This window comes from Schistocerca serialis, chromosome 9 (assembly GCF_023864345.2).
Source record: "Schistocerca serialis cubense isolate TAMUIC-IGC-003099 chromosome 9, iqSchSeri2.2, whole genome shotgun sequence".
Lineage (NCBI taxonomy): Eukaryota > Metazoa > Arthropoda > Insecta > Orthoptera > Acrididae > Schistocerca > Schistocerca serialis.
In genome coordinates, this window is record NC_064646.1 from 175,449,861 (window position 1) to 175,471,039 (window position 21,179).

The following is a 21,179-nucleotide window of genomic DNA, read 5'->3' on the forward strand; positions in this document are numbered from 1 at the left end:
TATGACGGCGTTCCATTAGGACGTAAGCTGGTTCGAAACCTGGCGGTGGATGAAATTTTCACTCACAGTACTTAGCTGGCAAGGGGAGGAGAGGTTACGTAAAGTACCTGATTACATGGCCTGGCGCCATAGTCCCGAATTAAATTACAAACCCCTCCGCAGTGCCTCGTGAAGTGAGGGCTTCTGTCACGTTTGACACTGTTGATGGTGATCCGTCCATGGGATGGGTACGTTAAGTTCGACGTCCTCGTTGGTGCTATTGGAAAGGAGCGTCATACAACATAAACATAACGCGTCAATTACATTAATCCCCCCCCCAATGTACAAATTCGCATACGACACAATTTTCATATCCCGTGGAATATCGCCGCTAACAATACCATAAGACATGTACATTTCTTTTACATATAAAACTACTGGAGTAGTCGCTGTTACTGCCTCCGTTTATTGCTTCTGTAGGGCAAATACGGCGGTGCTGCTATCAGGCGTGTTCTTTAGACAGATTTCCTTGGTGTTACACTACGAACTTATATTGTCGATGTCACAGTTTGTACACAACTGGGCATTAAAATTGCTACACCACGAAGATGACGTGCTACAGACGCCAAATTTAACCGACAGGAAGAAGATGCTGTGATATGCAAATGAGTAGCTTTTCAGAGCCTTCACACAAGGTTGGCGCCGGTGCTGACACCTACAACGTGCTGACATTAGGAAAGGTTCCAACCGATTTCTCATACACAAACAGCAGTTGACCGGCGTTGCCTGGTGAAACGTTGTTGTGATGCCTCGTGTAAGGAGGAGAAATGCGTACCTTCACGTTTCCGACTTTGATAAAGGTCGGATTGTAGCCTGTCGCGATTGCGCTTTATCGTATGCCGACACTGCTGCTCGCGTTGGTCGAGATCCAATGACTGTTAGCAGAATATGGAATCGGTGGGTTCAAGAGGGTAAAACGGAACGCCGTGCTGGATCCCAACGGCCTCGTATCACTAGCAGTCGAGATGACAGGCATCTTATCCGCATGGCTGTAACGGATCGTGCAGCCATGTCTCGATCCCTGAGTCAACAGATGGGGACGTTTGCAAGACAACAGCCATCTGCAAAAACAGTTCGACGACGTTTGCAGCAGCATGGACTATCAGCTGGGAGACCATGGCTGCGGTTACCCTTGACGCTGCATCGCAGACAAGAGCGCCTGCGATGGTTTACTCAACGAGGAACCTGGGTACACGAATGGCAAAACATCATTTTTTCGGATGAATCCAGGTTCTGTTTACAGCATCATGATGGTCGCATTCGTGTTTGGCGACATCATGGTGAATGCACATTGGAAGAAGCATGTATTCGTCATCGCCATACTGGCGTATCAACCGGCGTGATGGTATGGGGTGCCATTGGTTACACGTCTCTGTAACCTCTTGTTCGCACTGACGGCACTTTGAACAGTGGACGTTACATTTCAGATGTGTTAAGACCCGTGGCTATACCCTTCATTCGATCCCTGCGAAACCCTGCATTTCAGCAGGATAATGCACGACCGCATTTTGCAGGTCCTGTACGGGCCTTTCTGGATACAGAAAATGTTCGACTGCTGCCCTCGCCAGCACATTCTACAGATCACTCACCAATTGAAAACGTCTAGCTCGTCACAATACGCCAGTCACTCTCTTGATGAACTGTGGTATCGGGTTGAAGCTGCATGGGCAGCTGTACCTGTACACACTATCCAAGCTCTGTTTGACTCAATGCGCAGGCGTATCAAAGCCGTTATTACGGCCAGAGGTGATTGTTCTGGGTACTGATTTGTCAGGGTCTACGCACCCAAATTGCGTGAAAATGTAATCACATGTCAGTTCTAGTATAATATACCTGTGCAACGAATACCCGTTTATCATCCGCATTTCCTCTTGGTGTAATAATTTTAATGGCCAGTAGTGTATTTTTAAAGGGATGTGATGTTCATAAGCACAGTGAGAATGTAATTGCGAAAAAGTCATCAGTCAATAAACCACAGGCAACCGGATTTTTGTGATCCGTCATAGGAATGTAACTGTGTTAGTTACAACATGTTTGTGGTATCACAAGAAATTCTGAGGACTATTTCAAATCATGTCAGTCCAACTGGAAACAGTTACTGTGGTACGCCATCAATTTCTATCCCGATCGTAACTAACTGCACGTGCTGCCCTGTATGTTTTCATATAAGTCCATTTTTTTCTTGTGTATATTAATGAAATAACATTTCCAGATGCTAAGTCTGTTTTGTCTGCAGATTCTACAAATACTACGATAGCCTTAACATAAACAATCCGAACTCGTGCCCCGTCACTAATGAAATCGTAGTTGACTGGATGTAAGACGTTAATCGTGAAATGCGGGTTGTGATAAAACTTCAGCGGATAGAGTGAGGAACATCTGCGAAACAGAGCTCATCGATGCCGAACTGCAATCTCTGATCTATGTGTTGCTGATTAATGGGTATCAGTACACTGAAATAAGATCGACACATAAATATCATAGCAATGTACTGTAGTCTGCAAAATCCAAAATTTCTCCACAGTTCATTAAAGACGTTACCGACCGCACAAGGAAGCCCTTGGAGAAACTGACGACGGCATAGGCTGCAAACACATGTGAAAGAAAAAGGAACACTTAGAGTCGACCAAGGACGCTTGCAAACCGTTGGAGAAAGCAGGCATTTACAAGATACCACGTGTACGTGGGTACAATAGGAACTGTGCTTAAAGACTGAAATAACTCAAGAGTAACTGTAGAAGGAGAGAATCACATAAATCAACTGTGGTGGAGCACAGTTTGCAGGTAGGAGACCATAAAATTCGATTTGGTAACACTCAGGCTGCCACGAGCGTATGCTACGATTTGCTAATACAGAGAGGTCATAAGGAATATGTAAACCGCCAGTAGTTTTAATTTGAAGAAGAAGAGCGCAAAACTGAAAGGTAGCTGAAGAAAATGTGTAATAACAGCCAACTGCCGGGAAATACCAATGGTTTACGATAACTACCGACAACGGCCAATTGTGCTCCAGTTTTGGAAACGTGGCGTCACAACTCTGTGCCCCGTGACCAACAACAAATACGGGCCTGAGCGAACGTCTGTGTGACGTCAGCAGTGTAGTGTTACTGCTGGTCGATACAACCACATAATTCGTGAGGCTTGTATTACATTGTAAAAGATGTTTGAAAATAAAGTTTGTCAAAGATTTCGTCTAACTTCTATGACGGAACTACTTTAGTGAAGTCATTAACATGGTCGTAAAATTTTTCGTCACAGTTGTTTAGGAATGGATGCTGAACAGTTAATCGCCTGTGCAACAGCATGTGTAGGTGGTGAGCGCGTTGCCTGAAAAGAAAGAAAAATTAAAACGACTGTGAGTGAAACGGTGGATTGCGGGAGAAGATGCTCAAAGGAGTCACCAGAATTTGCATTGTGAGCTACAGTATGAGGACATAAATAACGACGAAAATAATTTGATAATGTGTGAACAACAATTCAATCTGCCATCGTTAAAGTGGCTACTCATGTTTGCATACACAGTATTTAAGAAACGTCGTTACTGAATGTCAGTCATCTTAATCGACCTTTTTGGATAGCCTGAAACTGTGTCATTAGTGGTTTGCATAATGAGGCACTTCACTGCATTAGCTTTTCATGATAATATGAAGCGTTTAGAAAATTTATTCTCATTATCAAGAAGAAATATTCATGGAGGTTTGCCTCTCTGGCCCTTCAATTGAGTTTCAAATGGTTCAAATGGCTCCAAGCACTATGGGACTTAGCATCTGAGGTCATCAGTCCCCTAGAACTTAGAACTACTTAAACCTAACTAACCTAAGAACATCACACACATCAATTCCCGAGGCAGGATTCGAGTCTGCGACCGTAGCAGCCGCGTAGTTCCGGACTAAAGCGCCTACAACCACTCGACCACAGCAACAGGACAGATTGTTTTATTCGATTTTCCGAAACATCACATAAAATACCTATGTAAATATTTGTACTATAGTGAAAATAAATACTAGTCAAACATCGTGGAAATCATGAAAAATACGTAAATGATGCAGTGTTTCATTGTTTAAATCACGAACGCTATTTTTGCTGAATATCATCTCATGGTCGGGTTAAAACTTACAGCAACAAGCAAAAGCTGTTCCAGCGAACAGGGTAGTACTCGAATCCTACAGCGTACCATTTTATATCTTGTTCCAGAAACGTAAGAACCAATATAAAAATCACCTAATGAAGAATTAATGAAGGTTAAGTTAGGTTATTTAGAGTACAAATAAAAACATTCATATCAATTATGTACACTTTGAACACAATGAGCTTTTCACATTTCCATTTCTTTCCACATCATTTCCTTTTATACGTAAGCTTAACACCATCCAAAGTGCAGCCACTTCGAATGCATCTGGTTGCTGCAGCTATTTCTTTATAATATTGTAGCCGCCTATTATGGGTTTTGTAGCCAGCCCGCTCTGTGTTATGAAGAATTTCGTATTCCTCACACTTTGGAATGATTAGTGTGGTGTCAGCCACGCACCAAAGCAACATTTATATAGTGAAGAACTCTGATCTAAGACAGGCGTTCACTCTAACTATCAAAGATATTCGATAAGAGCTTCACTGCTACATTATAACAGGTTTGCCCAAAGTCCTTTGATAAATATTTATCTTTGGCCCCGAACACTACATCGCTGACGTCACATAGACGTGCGGTCAGCCCTGTACGTATCATTGGCCTCTCCTGTGTGCGAGTAGCGTGTTAAGGCGTGAAAGGCGTGACTGAGGTCGTGTACCAGAGCTAAGAGAAGCTGGACGTTCCTTCTATGATATTACAGAAAGACTAGGCAGTAATACAGCCACTGTGCATGATTGCTGGCAGCGGTGGTCACGAAAATGAACGATCGCAAGAAGACCGAGCTCCGGACGACCACGTGGCACTAGGGAGAGGGAGGACAATCGTGTTTGGCGTATGGCTCTGGGGTATCGTATTGCATCTGCAACACAATTTGAGCAGCAGTTGGCACGTAAGTGACACAGCGAATTGTTACAAATCGGTTACTTCAAGGACAACTCTAAGCCAAACTCCTCGTAGCGTGCATTCCACTGACCCCAAACCATCGCCAATTGCGATTTCAGTTGTGCCAACCAAGAGCTCATTGGAGGATAGGGTGCAGGTCTGTTACGATTTCTGACGACAGCTGGTTCAGTCCCGGTGCCAGTGATGGCCGTGTGTTGGTTACAAGGCCAGTTTAGGGCCTGCAACCAACCTGTATGCGTGCTAAACACACTGGAGCTACACCTGGCGTTACGGTCTGGGGAGCGATTTCGAATGACAGCAGGAGCTCTCTCGTGGTTATACCATGGACCCCGATTGTAAGTCTGTACGCCAGTCTGGTGGTTCGACCTGCTGTGCTGCCATTCTTGATCAGCATTCAGGGGTCTGTTTCCCAACAGGATAACGCTCCTCCACATAACGCTATTGTAACCCATCATGCTCTATAGAGTGTCGACATGTTGCCTTGGTCTGCTCGATCACCAGATCTGTTTCCAATAGACATATGGGATATCATCAGAAGATAACTCCAGCGTCAGCCACAAATAGCATTAATCGTCCCTGTATTAACCGACCAAGTGCAAGAGGCATGGTACTCCATCCCACAAACTGACATCCGGTAGCTGTTCAACATATTGCATGCTTGCATAAGAAATTGTGGTTGTTACACCGGTTATTAACGTACCGAAATTTGACGTTTGCAATGGCTTATATCGCGCTTACAATAACGAGCGATCTTGCAATGTCAATCACTTAAATATGTTACCTAGTCAAATATATTGCCGAAATTTCATTACTCTACATTAATTACGTTTTGGTGCTGCGAGATTTTTCCGTCAGCATATTTAGATATTATACTGACGTAAAATCACATTCTCTTTTTCAGATCAACATTTTGTATTGGCTATGGACAGGTGAGGTTATAAACTGCATTCTATCTCAATAGACAATACCTTAAATTCGCTGTTAAAGCTGAAAGTATAAAAAATACGTGTAACAAGAAATGTTTTTTTAATTACTCGCATAACGGACTATTACTGAAATGACGATCACTGTAAAAAATAGAAGCTGTAACAAACGTTGTGCCCTTAGGACTTGTTTGTAAACTAAGTGGAAAACATTTATAGATGTATACATTATTTTCTTCTTCTGAATGGCATTTTGCGCAAGCACTTAATACAACTAGAAATGATTTCTGATGTGGTGTTGATGTTTTGCTGAGATACTTGCGAGGTTGTACCTCTCTAAATTTAATATCGAATAACATCCTCCTAACCTAGATCTAGAGTGAATATAGTTACCATTACTGTCTGAGCAATAACATTTTTAACCAGTAAACAATGAAGCGTATTCTACCTTAAGCTTTTAGCAGCATTCGTTTCTCCCCGCCCCCCCTCCCCCCTCTATCCATCCGCCCCACCTTCTGAATTTTCAAGAAGGTTAAATACTTCACGATCTCAGTACCTCCATAGTCTTTCTACATTATATGTGGCGTACACTATGTGCTGAAGTAGTCTCCCCTGCTTCGTAAAGTTAATATTTTTATTCTTTTCATCTTGCAGGTGTTTTGAAAAAAAAAGAGTGAGAGAATTGATAGTGTGTTAAACATAAAAGTTATCTAATAGAGTTGTTTATCGCATCCAAGTGAATTCCGATAGTATTTTTACTTTATGTTGGTGAGTAACTACTATTGTCGCTATTTTACGTAAATTCCGATCGTCTCTCTTGTACCTAGCAGCCACATTTTACTAGCGTTCAGCCCGATGTACCCATGATGGTAATATAATGTCATCTATACCATTCTAAGAAGAGGTGAAATCGAGATCTGGCCAAGGTAAAAAAAAAGGGAACAAACACATAAATACGACCACTTCAGTTGCTGTCGTTAGTTACAAGAAACAGCAGAGCTTGGAAGAGAGGGTTACGCTTTGTTGGATGGGAACAGAGATTAAACAAGCGGAATGAGGAGATTAGGGCGTAATAGCTTCTACCATAAAGACTGTAAGATCTTTGCTGAGTGTTTGATGTCCTTTCCCTTTCTTCCCCCAGATTATAATCTTAACTGCTGACAGAAGTTCACTGGGCCGAAACTGCGCTCTCTTTGCCGAGGGTTCTGTCTCTAATTATGTGGCCTCTGCGGTGCAGAACAAAAGGTTACTGAAAGCCAGCGTCGTCCAGCAGTATCTCAAAAGTCCTGCCACTATAATTATTGTGAATGTGTGAGATAAAGTTGTATTGTAAGCTACGACGTTTGATTAAATTCCACATTCCCGCTTCGCTAAAGAAATATTAAATTGCAAAGCACCTGCTTAATTTTCTACTCACAAGTTGCAAATTGTAACAAGAGCGTTTTCCAGTTTACAAAAATAACTCAAAGTAACGAGTTTGTTTCACATTTATTTACGACTAGCTGACAAACCTAGCATTACAGTGGTATTCATTTTTTCAATTTTCTATTAGAAACGAAAACAAAAAAATTGATTCATTTCGAAAAAAAATTCATTCCCATGAATTATGAGATAGTTTCTGTACGCTCGGTGCAGGTGATTTGCGTATCTACACGGGAACAACTGTCAAAAGTGATCCCAGGTGTCAGGAATTTCTTTAAATTGACTCGACTGTAGGAGTGTCTTAGTAGTAAAGAAGGAATGTATTAATACTTTTAAATATGGTTCTCGGGTGAGACGTTGGATGAGACGGTGAAACTTCCACAGCAATTCGTCGACGCAACTGACAGACATCTTCAAGTTCGGTCAACACGCTGTGTGTTCACCGCACGTGAAGATGTCAGTCAGTTGCACCGACGAACTACTGTGGAAATTTCGCAACATCTGACGTCTCGCGCAAGAACCATATTTACAACCAGTTCGTCAGAAAACATGAAACAACACATGTATTAAAACTTTATGCATTATGAGGCATCTTTTCACGCATCTCAGTGTTTATGACGTCATATCTCCTGACCTGTGGGTCATACAAATTCTAGGTACATTCAGCAGAATATGTGGACACTGTCTGCAAAACGTGTTGCTAATAGAGGCAGTAGCAAAAAAGCAATAAATTTAAACGTATGCATGATACGGCAGTTTTCACGCATCTCATTATGTATGACGTCATATCTCCTGAACTATGAGAGGTATGTGGTTCTAACCCCCGCAGACATTGTTGCCTAATGTGGCGTCCCTTCCCTCCTTCTGTACTCGTCGCGAGGAGACGCGACTCGTAATGATGTTCGTCCCCGTCGGTATGACGTGGAACGGCACCTGTAACTCTCGTAAGAACACAACTCCTCGCGTAGTTAAGAAATATTCTATTGTTCGTCCGTAACAGTCTTATCAGTTTGTGTTAACTGATCAATTGTTTGTCTTTTTTCTTATGCCCGGTTAATTTCGTTGAGCAGTGAAATCTTGGTTCTTAATCCTATCATTACGGTCGTTTTTCACATCATCCTTAGCGAGGATTAATAATTGCTGTTCATAATTCCGTTGCTATGTCAAATTATTCACAACGGTCAAACGTAACTCCAGAGATCACTTACGTTGAAGTAACGTCCTTGTAACACGCCGTAATTCCGATTTTTATATTATTCGCCTTTCACTGTCTGTTATTCCTGTCTTCACACACTCACTTAAAATGTTTAAAAGACTCAATCACTAGTATGAACATACGTAATATTATTCCTTGAATCATGTAGGCGACACATCTGATTTATCTCTTGACTAATAGATTATTAATATTTTTGTAATTAATTGTTTGTCCCTATCACCACATACACCGATATGTCATTCGAGATTAACTTCTCATCAGTCCAGTAATCGTGACGTTGAAAACAACTTTTGATTGAACGGCGTATTGGTTTTTCTTCATGACTTTGTATTATTGTGTCCTACTCAAGACTACGAATAGTTTCCGTCTCACTGATGCATTAATATCAAGTTCGCAACTGTTATTCAGTCCGAAGGTTAAGTCCAGTAAATCAGTATCACTCAATTAAAATCACCGTCGCGTTGATAACGGTAAAGCTTACTTTATTCAGTCGAATGACTGAGTATGGCTTTAGTCTCTCTCTCCCGAACTATTGAACTTTCACAATTGAAACAATGTAATAGCGTTTGCTTCCAGAAGCCTATCGCAATAGTACTCTAGAGCGACTCAAGAGCAACTAACGACTCAATATTCACCTTAAGACAAAAAAATAAAAACACGTCAAGAAGAAATTACCCGAATGAGACGGAAATCGGTAGATATGTGTATGTACAGACAAACAAATGATTATAATTTCAGAAAAATTGAATGATTTATTCAAAAGGTAGAGCCTAACAAATTGAGCAAGTCAGTAACGCGTTGGTTCACCTCTGGCCCTTATGCAAGCAGCTATTTTAAAATCAAGACAAAACAGTAGTCACTGGTCGTCATTTGTCACAATAACAATAATGAGAGAGAGAAATGCAACCACTTTGGTGGCTGAAATGCTCTTATAGGCTCCTGGGAAAAAAGACACATGACTCACTTTTTTGGTGTCGTTGTTGCACATAGCATTTGGCACAGCTATTGCACACGAAATAATTGTAACCTCAGAGTTTTTTTTCAGTTACATGTAATTAATAATGGTCTAAAAAACTGCTAAAGCCTCCAGTCCGATGTTGATTTTATTTTATAGTGGTGAGAGGCTGCTAACATTATTTATATGTTCAGTAATGTAAAATTATGTACATCACAAAACGCCGAAAGTCGAGCCCTATGGTTACGACATCAAAGAATTGCAACTGGGATCAGCAGACTTACGGAAATACATGTTTGTAGCAATTTGTAGGTTCCTTCGTAGGTAACGCAGGTGGTGCACTTCGTTTCATTTGTAGGATACCGGGAACAGTCTACAAGGTTTACAAATCGCTTATATGACCTGTATTATACTGACGAAAAAAAATTTACAATGCCAAAGAGGAGTTGTGTCACATAAATAAAAGAGGCTCAAATGGCTCTGAGGACTATGGGACTTAACATCTATGGTCATCAGTCCCCTAGAACTTAGAACTACTTAAACCTAACTAACCTAAGGACATCACACAACACCCAGCCATCACGAGGCAGAGAAAATCCCTGACCCCGCCGGGAATCGAACCCGGGAACCCGGGCGTGGGAAGCGAGAACGCTACCGCACGACCACTAGATGCGGGCGGAGAATAATAAAAGAGGGTAGATATGTTTCTACATCTGAAAGATGGTGTCTATTAAAATGTCGCACCAGTTGCATAGGAGTGGCACCAGTGGCTTCACTATGAGGATGCAAATCACGCCGCGCGGGACTAGCCGAGCGGTCTCAGGCGCTGTAGTCACGGACTGTGCGGCTGGTTCCGGTGGAGGTTCGAGTCCTCTCTCGGGCATGGGTGTGTGTGTTTGTCCTTACGATAATTTAGGTTAAGTAGTGTGTAAGCTTAGTGACTGATGACCTTAGCAGTTAAGTCCCATAAGATTTCACACACATTTGAACATTTTTTGCAAATCACGTTGGCCTTAAATACACGCTGTAATGGTCGTCAGCCTTAGTTACCTTTGAGATTGGACTTGGTGAGTTTATGTCAGTCAAGAATGCCTTCTAAAGCGACAAAGACGCCATTATCAGTACCTCACTGATTTTGAAGGCGAACATGCAACCGGCTATGATAAGCTAGATGTTCCTTCCGCGATACTGCAGAAAGACAGGGGAAGGAGTTTTGCCACTGTTAAATGATTGCTGGTAGCTGTGGTCACGGGAAGGTACGACCTCAGGAAGACTGGTCTCCAGACGGCCACGTGATACTGCCAAGAGGGAAGACCATCGTTTTCGGCTATTGGCTCTTGTGCATCGTACGGCATCTGCAGTTTGAGTAGCAGTTGCCACCACAGCGAGACAACCAAGTTTTACAAATCGGTTACTTCAAGGACAGCTCTGAGCCAGGCACCCTGTAGCGTACAGTCCACTGACCCCAAACCACCACCATCTGCGACTTCAGTGCTGACAAGCGAGAGCTCCTTGGAGAGCAGGTTGGAGGTCTGTTGTATTTTCTGATGAAAGTTGGTTCTGCCTCAGCCCCATTGGTGTCTATGTGCTGGTAAGAATGTAATCAGCTGAAGGTCTGCAACCAACGTGTCTGCATGTTAGACAGTGCTGGACACACTGGACTTACACCTGAACTTACGGTCTGAGGAACGAGTTTGTATGACAGGAGGAGCACTCTCGTGGGCATCCCACGCACTCTGACTGCAAAATTTTGCGTCAGTCTGGTAATTCGACCTTTTGTGCTGCCATTTTTGATCAGCATTCCCACGGGTGTTTTCCAACAGGATAACGATCGTTCACGTACTGCTGTTTTAACCTAACACGCTAACATGTTGCCTTCGTCTGATCGAACTGTCTCCAATCGAGCACATATGGAACATCATCGGACGGAAACTCCAACGTACTCCACAAACTGCACTAACCTTCCCTGTATCGACCTACCAAGTGCAACACAAACTGACATCCGGCACCTCCACAACACAACGCATGCACATTTGCATGCTTCCATCCAACATTCTTGCTTTTACACCGGTTGTTAATGTACGAGCATTTCACATTTGCAATGGCTTGTCTTGTGCTTAGACTAACGTGTGATCTAGCAATGTTAATCACTTAAATATGTTTCCTAGACAAATCTATTACCGAACTTTCATTACTCTACATTAATTATGTTTTGGTGTTGCGATTTTTTTTCCGTCACTGTAGAATGATACTCTAGTTTGTGGGACCTGTACCAGATAGAACTAACAAGAAATACTGAAAGCATACCAATAATGGTCACAGGTTTCTTTAACTGAAATGAGGGTGTGATGGAGATCTGGAAAAACTGAACCAGCAGGCACCTGAAGATTGACAAAAATTATACCGTAGAACGTTTCGATAACCAGTGAGTGAAGACTCTAGAGAGTGAGGAATCTGAGGGCAGGAATACAATATTAGACCAATTGCAGGAAGTTCAGAGGCTTTTAGTCATTCTTCCCGCGGTCCCTACGTCATTGGGAACGAAAGAAACTCTCACCTTGGGGTATCATGCTAAGTCCCCTTCGCGATGCACTTCACTGTGATTCCGGGTTATGTATGTACATGTGCACGAAAACATGATATTTTGTTCTGTTTTGCGGGTGCCGAACACCCGAAAATACATCAGTCACTGAACCCGAGAAAAACTAATAGATCTCGTGCACTACTGGATGTGGTAGACGCGAGCAGTTACCTTACTGAGGCGGCTGGACCCACACCGGCACGATCGGCTGCTCCGCTTCGCCAGGACTGTCGGCCCGCGCACTGTGCCGGCTGCCGTCACTGATCTCACCTTAAACACGGCGGCCGATTTCACCGGGAGCAGCGCGGGCGTAAGCCAGCCAGCGGGCGTTGCGCGAGCAGGGCCGGCTCAGCCGGTGACGAGGCAAAAACACCCACCGGCAGTTTTGTGAAACTACCGCCAAGGTGACAAACGCGCCTCGTGTCATTCACCCACTCCAAATATTGCGCTGCCTCTCTGCTCGTGGCGACAGCCACCAGTTCAAACAAGTGAGGTGGCAAAGTGGTTGGGACTCTGGAGGCTCATTCCGGAGGTGAGTTTCCAATGGTCTTACTTCTCATAAGTATTGGCAAGGTTCCTGATACACATCACGACTACCTGATTCTCCTGTTTCTCTCCATTTGTTCTATTCCTCCATCCTCAATGATGAAAATGTCGACGGAAGATTACTATCCAACGGCAGTTATTATCATGCTAGACATGCTCTGTCTGATCAAAAGTATACGGACACACCTATTTAATAACGGAATTTACTGATAGATGTCTGGAGAAGCGGTCCCGCCATTACGAAAGGTGACGGGGAGTTGTGGTGTCACCGCCAGACACCACACTTGCTAGGTGGTAGACTTTAAATCGGCCGCGGTCCGTTAGTATACGTCGGACCCGCGTGTCGCCACTATCACTGATTGCAGACCGAGCGCCGCCACACGGCAGGTCTAGAGAGACTTCTTAGCACTCGCCCAGTTGTACAGCCGACTTTGCTAGCGATGGTTCACTGACAAATTACGCTCTCATTTGCCGAGACGATAGTTAGCATAGCCTTCAGCTACGTCATTTGCTACGACCTAGCAAAGCGCCATTACCAGTTACTATTGATGCTGTAAAACTTGTACCGTCAAGAGCGATGTTCACCATTTACGGATTAAAGTTAAGTACTCCAACAGCTACGTCCTTTTCTGCTAAAGTCTAACTTCCTTGTCCTGTTCCAGGCCTCACGCCAGCCTGCGTGAGCTAAAACGCGTGCGTTTCGGCTTCCTCTCATAGTGGTTTGGCTCTTTTGGCAATCCACAACAGGAGTAATATGATGTCAGAAGAGAAACAGTAATAGCAGAGTGGGTTGGTCAGGAGAGCTAAGAAGGACGAGACATCGGATATCACATGAGTAACACAGTCGTTATGGGCACTGCAATTCTTATAAAGCTGTTCAAACCGACTGCTGGTCAAGTTATAGTACACTACTGGCCATTTAAATTGCTACACCCCGAAGATGACGTGCTACAGACGCGAAATTTAACCGACAGGAAGAACATGCTGTGATACGCAAATGATTAGCTTATCAGGGCATTCACACAAGGTTGGCGTTGGTGGCGTCACCTACAACGGGCTGACATGAGGAAAGTTTCCAACCCATTTCTCATACACAAACAGCAGTCGACCGGCGTTGCCTGGTGAAAAGTCGTTGTGAGGCCTCGTGTAAGGAGGAGAAATGCGTACCATCACGTTTTCGACTTTGATAAAGGTCGGACTGTAGCCCATCGCTATTGCGGTTTATCGTATCGTGACATCGCTGCTCGCGTTGGTCGTGATCCAATGACTGTTAGCAGAATATGGAATCGGTGGGTTCAGGAGGGTAATACGGAACGCCGTGCTGGATCGCACCGGTCTCGTATCACTAGCAGTCGAGATGACAGGCATCTTATCCGCATGGCTGTAACGGATCGTGCAGCCACGTCTCCATCCCTGAGTCAACAGATGGGGACGTTAGCAAGGCAACAACCATCTGCACGAACAGTTCTACGACGTTTGCACCACCATGGACTATCAGCTCGGAGACCATGACTGCGATTACCCATGACGCTGCATCACAGACAGGAGTGCCTGCGATGGTGTACTCAACGACGGATCTTCGTGCACGAATGGCAAAACGTTATTCTTTCGGATGAATCCAGGCTCTGTTTACAGCATCATGATGGTCGCATCCATGTTTGGCGACATCGCGGTGAACGCACATTGGAAGCGTGAATTCGTCTTCGCCATACTGGCATCACCCGGCGTGATGGTATGGGGTGCCATTGGTTACACGTCTCGGTCACCTCTTGTTCGCATTGACGGCACTTTGAACACTGGACGTTACATTTCAGATGTGTTACGACCCGTGGCTCTACCATTCATTCTATTCCTGCGAAACCCAACATTTCAGCAGGATAATGCACGACCGCATGTTGCAACTCCTGTACGGGCCTTTGTGGATACAGAAAATGTTCGACTGCTGCTCTGACCAGCTTATTCTTCAGATCTCTCACAAATTGAAAACGTCTGGTCAATGGTGGCCGAGCAACTGGTTCGTCACAATACGCTAGTCACTACTCTTGATGAACTGTGGTATCGTGTTGAAGCTGCATGGGCAGCTGTACCTGTACACGTCATCCAAGCTCTGTTTGACTCCCTGCCCAGGCGTATCAAGGACGTTATTACGGCCAGAGGTGGTTGTTATGAATACTGTTTCCTCAGGATCTATGCACCCAAATTGCGTGAAAATGTAATCACATGTCAGTTCTAGTATAATATATTTGTACAAGGAATACCTGCTTATCATCTGCATTTCTTCTTGGTGTAGCAATTTTAATGGCCAGTAGTGTAAAATGGAAACTTGAAAGCACAGCTACTACTAAAACAAGACCAACAAGATCTCAAGTGGTGACGGACAGAGTCTGTGGAACATCGATAAGGTGGTTCTAATAAATCGCATAAAAACAGAGGGAGGAATCAATTGCGAGTTTTAACGTGCTACCAATAATACAGCTATAACATTGACTGCAGGTAGTGATTTAAGAGGAATGGAGCACAAAGGCCAAGCAGCTCGTCATATGCCACACATTTCTTTGGTCAGTGCTGAGCGACGCTTGAGGTGGTGTAAAGAAGGAAGCCACTGGACAGTGGTTTGACAGAAAATCACAGCATTTATTGGACAATCCAGTGTAAGGATTAGGGTTTGGTGAATGCCCGAAGACGTTAAATGCCGTAATACTCTGGGGTGACAGAAGCCATGACATACCTCCTAATATCATGTCCTACCTCCTTTTGCCTGGAGTAATGCAGCGTCTCGACGTGGCATGGACTCAACAAGTCAATGGAAGTTCCCTGCAGAAATATGGAACCATGCTGCTTCTATAGCCGTCCATAATTTCGAAAACGTTGCCGGTACAGGATTTTGTGCACGAACTGACCCGTTGATTACGTGCCATAAATTTCCGATGGGGTCCATGTCTGTCTATGTGGGTTGCCAAATCTCTCATACTATATGTCCAGAATGTTCTTCAAACCAATTGCGAACAATTGTGGCCTACTGAAATGGTTGTGAACGTGAAGTCCATGAATGGCTGCAAATTGTCTCCAAGTAGCCGAACATAACCATTTCCAGTCAGAGATCGGTTCAGTTGAACCAGTTGACGCATTTCATTCCATGTAAACACAGCCCACACCATTATGAAACCACCACCAGTTTGCACAGTGCCTTGGTAACAGTTTGGGTCTGTGACTTCGTGGGGTCTGCACCACAATCGAACCCTATCAATAACTTTACCAGCTAAAACCGGAAAACAGCTGTCCAGGCCACGGTTTTTCTATAGTTCAGGGTCCAACCGATGTGGTCACTAGCGCAGTAGAGGCGCTGCAGGCGATGTCATGCAGTTAGCAAAGGCACTCGCTTTGGTTATCTGCTGCCATGGCCCATTAACACCAAATTTCGCCGCGCCGTTCTAAAGGATATGTTCGTCGTTCGTCTCACATTGATTTCTACGGATATTTGACGCAGTGTTGCTTGTCTGCTAGCATTCACAACTCCATGCAAATGCCACTGCTCTCGGTGGTTATGTGAAGGCCTTCGATCACTGTGTTGTCCTTGGTGAGAGCTAATGCCTGAAATTTCATGTTCTCGGCACACTCTTGACACCGTGCATCTCGGATAATTGAATTCCGTAACGACTTCCGAAATGGAATGTCCCATGCGTGTAGCTCCAAGTACCTGTCCGCGTTCAAAGTCTTTTAATTTCCCTAGTGCGGCCATAATCATGTCGGAAATGTTTCTCATGAGTTACCTGAGTTAAAACGACAGCATCGCCAGTTCAGTATCGTTTTATACCTCGTGTACGCGATACTACGCCGTCTGTATATGAGCATATTGCTATTCCATGACATTTGTCACCTCAGTATATTTCCTTCCGGAATGGGGAGCATATAACAGCTGAACGCTTTTATTTTCATCTGCTGGCTGTTATCCTTAATTATTTGATACTGTAATGAAAGAAAGTAAGGATTGGTTACAAAAATCATTTTTCGTCTGTTTTTCCTCTGAACCGTGGTAGCGGTTTCGAGAAAAATGTGCGGGTGAAGAGAGAAGCACGTATCACCGCTCCTTCCTGGAAGCTATGTTTTGTCGTCCTTATGGAAGTTCACCTGATTACGTAACATTAATCTGACAAACAAAAATTTTGTATTTGCAATGAAGAGTTACGAAAATACTAGCTTCTGACTCCAGTCTGAATATGAGTATGAAAGACATTGGAAATGAGTGAGTTTCTAGTCTGACGAAAGGCGTGACAGAATCGATATTTCAATTTTTGTTGTGGAACCGCTGAATCATTGCAAGTACGGCAAGGACATTACTTAAAATGGCGTCTGCAGTGGTAAGCCGCTTGCTGGCTTCACGAGGGTAAGAGCTGTGAAACGAAGTGATTTCTTTTGTACATCATGCCAGGAAATTCTGCAGACTGAAATTCCGATAAGACTGTTAGACTGTAATGTACATAAAAGCGTTATCGGGGTGGGCCCTATGATTTGATTAGCATATGGTAACAACAGAGGTTGTGTAAATCTGTATCATTTGTGGCAGACCTCGACCATAACACGTAAGGACACGCAAATCAGTCATGAAATCACGTTGAAGGATAAACAACGACCACTTCACGAGTTTTAATACGATAACAAATTTGTTAGTAGTACACATGGCACATTTTTAAGCGCTGGAATACTCACAGTAAACGTGAGGGTGTTGGCGTCTTGAGGTTTCCTGCGTGCGTAGAACAACTTCAATCTTCAGCAGTTATTGCCTGGAGAAAAAAGAATACCGCGTATTAGTGCTCTGCTGTGTCCGTACACATTTATTTAGTGTAAGCAATTCGCCACGTCGATATAACGGAGACGCTACAATATATTTTAGCAGCTAGTTGCTTTAGATCACCAAACATGTTTTAACACTACATTACACGTATTCAATGGATCCCTTAGCGAGGGGCCTGTGATATGTGGGCAGAAGTGCAAGACCAGACATGTCATTTAAACACTATACAGACATCTATTGTTGTACTGCACTGTCTGCAGCTGAGGGCTTAGCGTGTCTGAATACCGCGCGGATGGCTCCGGTAGTATCGGTTTTACTTGGTAGAAGCACTGGAACGAGATGCACTTAGTCTACTTGAAGGTGCTATCTACTTGACGGTGTTACGTAAATGAGGCGGCTCAAAAGCATGGAGAGATGACAATGGCGCTTCATCTCGAACCACGCTGCTGCTACGGTCGCAGGTTCGAATCCTGCCTCGGGCATGTATGTGTGTGATGTCCTTAGGTTGGTTAGGTTTCAGTAGTTCTAAGTTCTAGAGAACTGATGACCTCAGATGTTAAGTCCCATAGTGCTTAGAGCCATTTTAACCAAGCTGACAATGGCTGGAAGATCAACAGTTCCTCTATCGGTCCCCTATTCCAGGAAGTCCCATACGTATTCAATGGCTCAGCATTTTGCCGTTCTGATGCCCAGATTCAAATTAATAAAGTATAGTTCTGTTATCATCTTCCCAGATTGAACATAGTGAAGACAGAGGAGACGAGATACTGGCAGAAGTAAAGCTGTGAGTACCGGGCGTGAGTCGTGCTTCGGTAGCTCAGATGGTAGAGCACTTGCCCGCGAAAGGCAAAGGTCCCGAGTTCGAGTCTCGGTCGGGCACACAGTTTTAATCTGCCAGGAAGTTTCATAGTGAAGACAACTTTCTGCCCCTGTGGAGAGGAAGAAAACACTGGTCACTTTTGCCTTGTGTGCCCCAGGCTACATGGAAAGACTAGTCGTGAAGTAAGGTCATCCGTTGCCAACCTGCGTGACGGCTTTGTTAGTACACAGGATCACAAACTATTCCACACGATGTGCAGATTCATCGTTGTAAGACTAATATGTTACTAACAATGAACAGCACGAAAGTCTTCTGTAGCATTTGATTTTACACTATTACACAGTACTGGTCTGCCTGTAACTATGCATGTTCCATCAGTATGTAAGTATGAGAGGGTTTTATGGTGTATGCTGAAGGCCAAAACATTTCTATTAAACATTTGAAAACAGGTTGTGCTGATCCCAGACATTTCCACTCGGTTCCCAAACGATTCCACATGGCATGGGGCGACAAGGCTACTGGTTGGAAAAGCACAGTTTCATGGACCTTATCACGAAGCTACTTCTTTTATTATAGTGTTAATGTTAATAATATAGTAATCTGTTACATCAATTTAAAAAGCTTCTGTGAAGACTCTCTCTTCAGTGCAGTAAAGAAAGTTACTGAACAGAAGTTTCTTCAATCCAGTCTTAAACTCTACCACATTACCTGCAAGACATATAATATGTTGTGACTGGCTGATGCATACATTTATCTGACTACTTTCTGCGATTACTGTGTTAACCAATTGAACTATTTGTTGACGTTGTTTTCAGTCCTAGTGTTACATTCATACTTTCCACTGTTTTTATTTGAGAAGATTAATATTGTTAATGAGAAAAGATATTAATGAAAATAGTTGTCAAATACTCAAGTTTTTTGGAGGTTACTCTTCAGGATGTTCTAAAACAAACAACAGAAATAATTCTTGAAATACGCTTCAGTATTCCAACAATATTCTATCCCTGTAAGTTGACTTCTCTAAAAATGATTCCATAACACATTTGGGAATGGCAAAATGCAGCTAGTTTCTTCATTTTAAATCACATGTAGCAACCGTACGTGCTACAAATGCAGTTGAACTTTGGCGCTTCATTAATTTTAGGATGTGGGTATTCCAATTGAGACTGTACTGTACATGTTCTCTCAAAAACGTAACACATTCCACGTCTTCTGTTTCATTATCTGAGTAGAATATTTTTGTAGCTTATGAATTTCTATCAGAAGTACTGAACTGTTCACTGGAAACCGCATTATGAAGTGTGACAGAAGTTAATAGTTATGGCAATAATTCTGGCTAGATACCGGGTGCGGGTTAGCGGCCGCTTATGCTGATAAACGGCTAATAAAATTAGTTCTATACTGAGTTAGTAACACGATAATGCCGTTTGGAAGCTGAAATTTGCTGACTGGTTCGGAGCGGCGGCCTTAGAAAAATAGACTGTCTCGTCTTTGTTTACTGTTTCGGTGATGTTAGGCAATTTACGTGATTTATCTTTGAGTTTGTCGTACATTTTGATATCTTAAAAATGTCACTTGTTTGCCGTTAATATTGCAAAAATGGTTCAAATGGCTCTGAGCACTATGGGACTTAACATCTGTGGTAATGAGTCCCCTAGACTTAGAACTACTTAAACCTAACTACCTTAAGGACATCACACACATCCATGCCCGAGGCAGGATTCGAACCTGCGACCGTAGCAGCAGGTTAATATTGCAGTTATAAAAATACAATTCATAAAATTATACCTTGTCAGTCCAAAAATTTTCGAGATTGGACTAGTAAAAAGTTGAGAAACTTTAAAACGGTGGTTTTAATGCTTCAGGTGTTCTACACAGCCCCCCCCCCCCTTACGTACAATAATGTGGAACTGTAAGAAAAGTTCTTCTTTGAGATGTTGTTCAAATCGAGCGACACGTTGTCCAGAATGTCGGTTATGTCGTCAAAGCGTTGACCCTTCATGTTACGTTCTGTGCTTCGTCGTTTTGTGATAGATTCATGCTGATAACACCAACTCTCGTCATCCGCGATGATTTTTTTTTCTTCAGAAATTTTGAATTTCAGTCAAGTCGCGTTAGGCGGCGATACGTCATTATTTTTGTTCTGGAGCCAAAGTGTACGGGACAAATTTTGGACGTCCGATTTTCTTGTTCAAAACATTATAGAGAATACAAGAAATGTATTCGCAATTGCGAATACGATGAGACTCCAGCTGTATACTTTATTGACGACGTATGAAAATTTGTGCCGGACTAGAACGCGAACCTGGATTTCCCACTTTATACGTGTGGTCACCTTAACCACTTCGTCTATCCAGAACCGACCCAAACCTCCATATGTCTCCGTGTGTCCATGTCCTGCACATGCACAATCGCTGTTATTCCCCCCCCCCCCCCCCCCCCGCCCCAAAAAAAATGGTTCAGATGGCTCCAAGCACTATGCGACTTTACATGGGTGGTCATCAGTCCCCTAGAACTTAGAACTACTTAAACCTAACTAACCTAAGGACGTCACGCACATCCATGCTCGAGGCAGGATTCGAACCTGCGACCGTAGCGGTCGCGCGGTTCCAGACTGAAGCGCCTAGAATCGCTCGGCCACACCAGCCTGCGCTATTATTCCCGCACAGGAAAAGAGTTATTATCGTCGAAGCGTTTGCCTAGGCCTGTAAACACTACTTGCAGTATCTGCGTGTAACGGTGCACTATTCAATGTCCTTCAGACATGCCTACGTGCATACATAGTTGAAGGACATTCCATAGTAGAGCGTTAAACACAGACATTGCATGTAGTATTCTAGAAAATGTCCTGAACAC

At 43.4% G+C, this 21,179-nt stretch overlaps 1 long non-coding RNA gene across 1 annotated transcript in view; it reads right to left on the reverse strand.

Moving 5' to 3' along the window:
* The window catches only part of LOC126418888 (uncharacterized), a 580,721-nt gene that overhangs the window by 156,686 nt on the left and 402,856 nt on the right, over positions 1-21,179 (reverse strand). Inside the window, exon 3 of the long non-coding RNA XR_007575902.1 lies at positions 17,419-17,492. This is a non-coding gene — a long non-coding RNA (uncharacterized LOC126418888). The remainder of the gene's footprint in view (positions 1-17,418; positions 17,493-21,179) is intronic.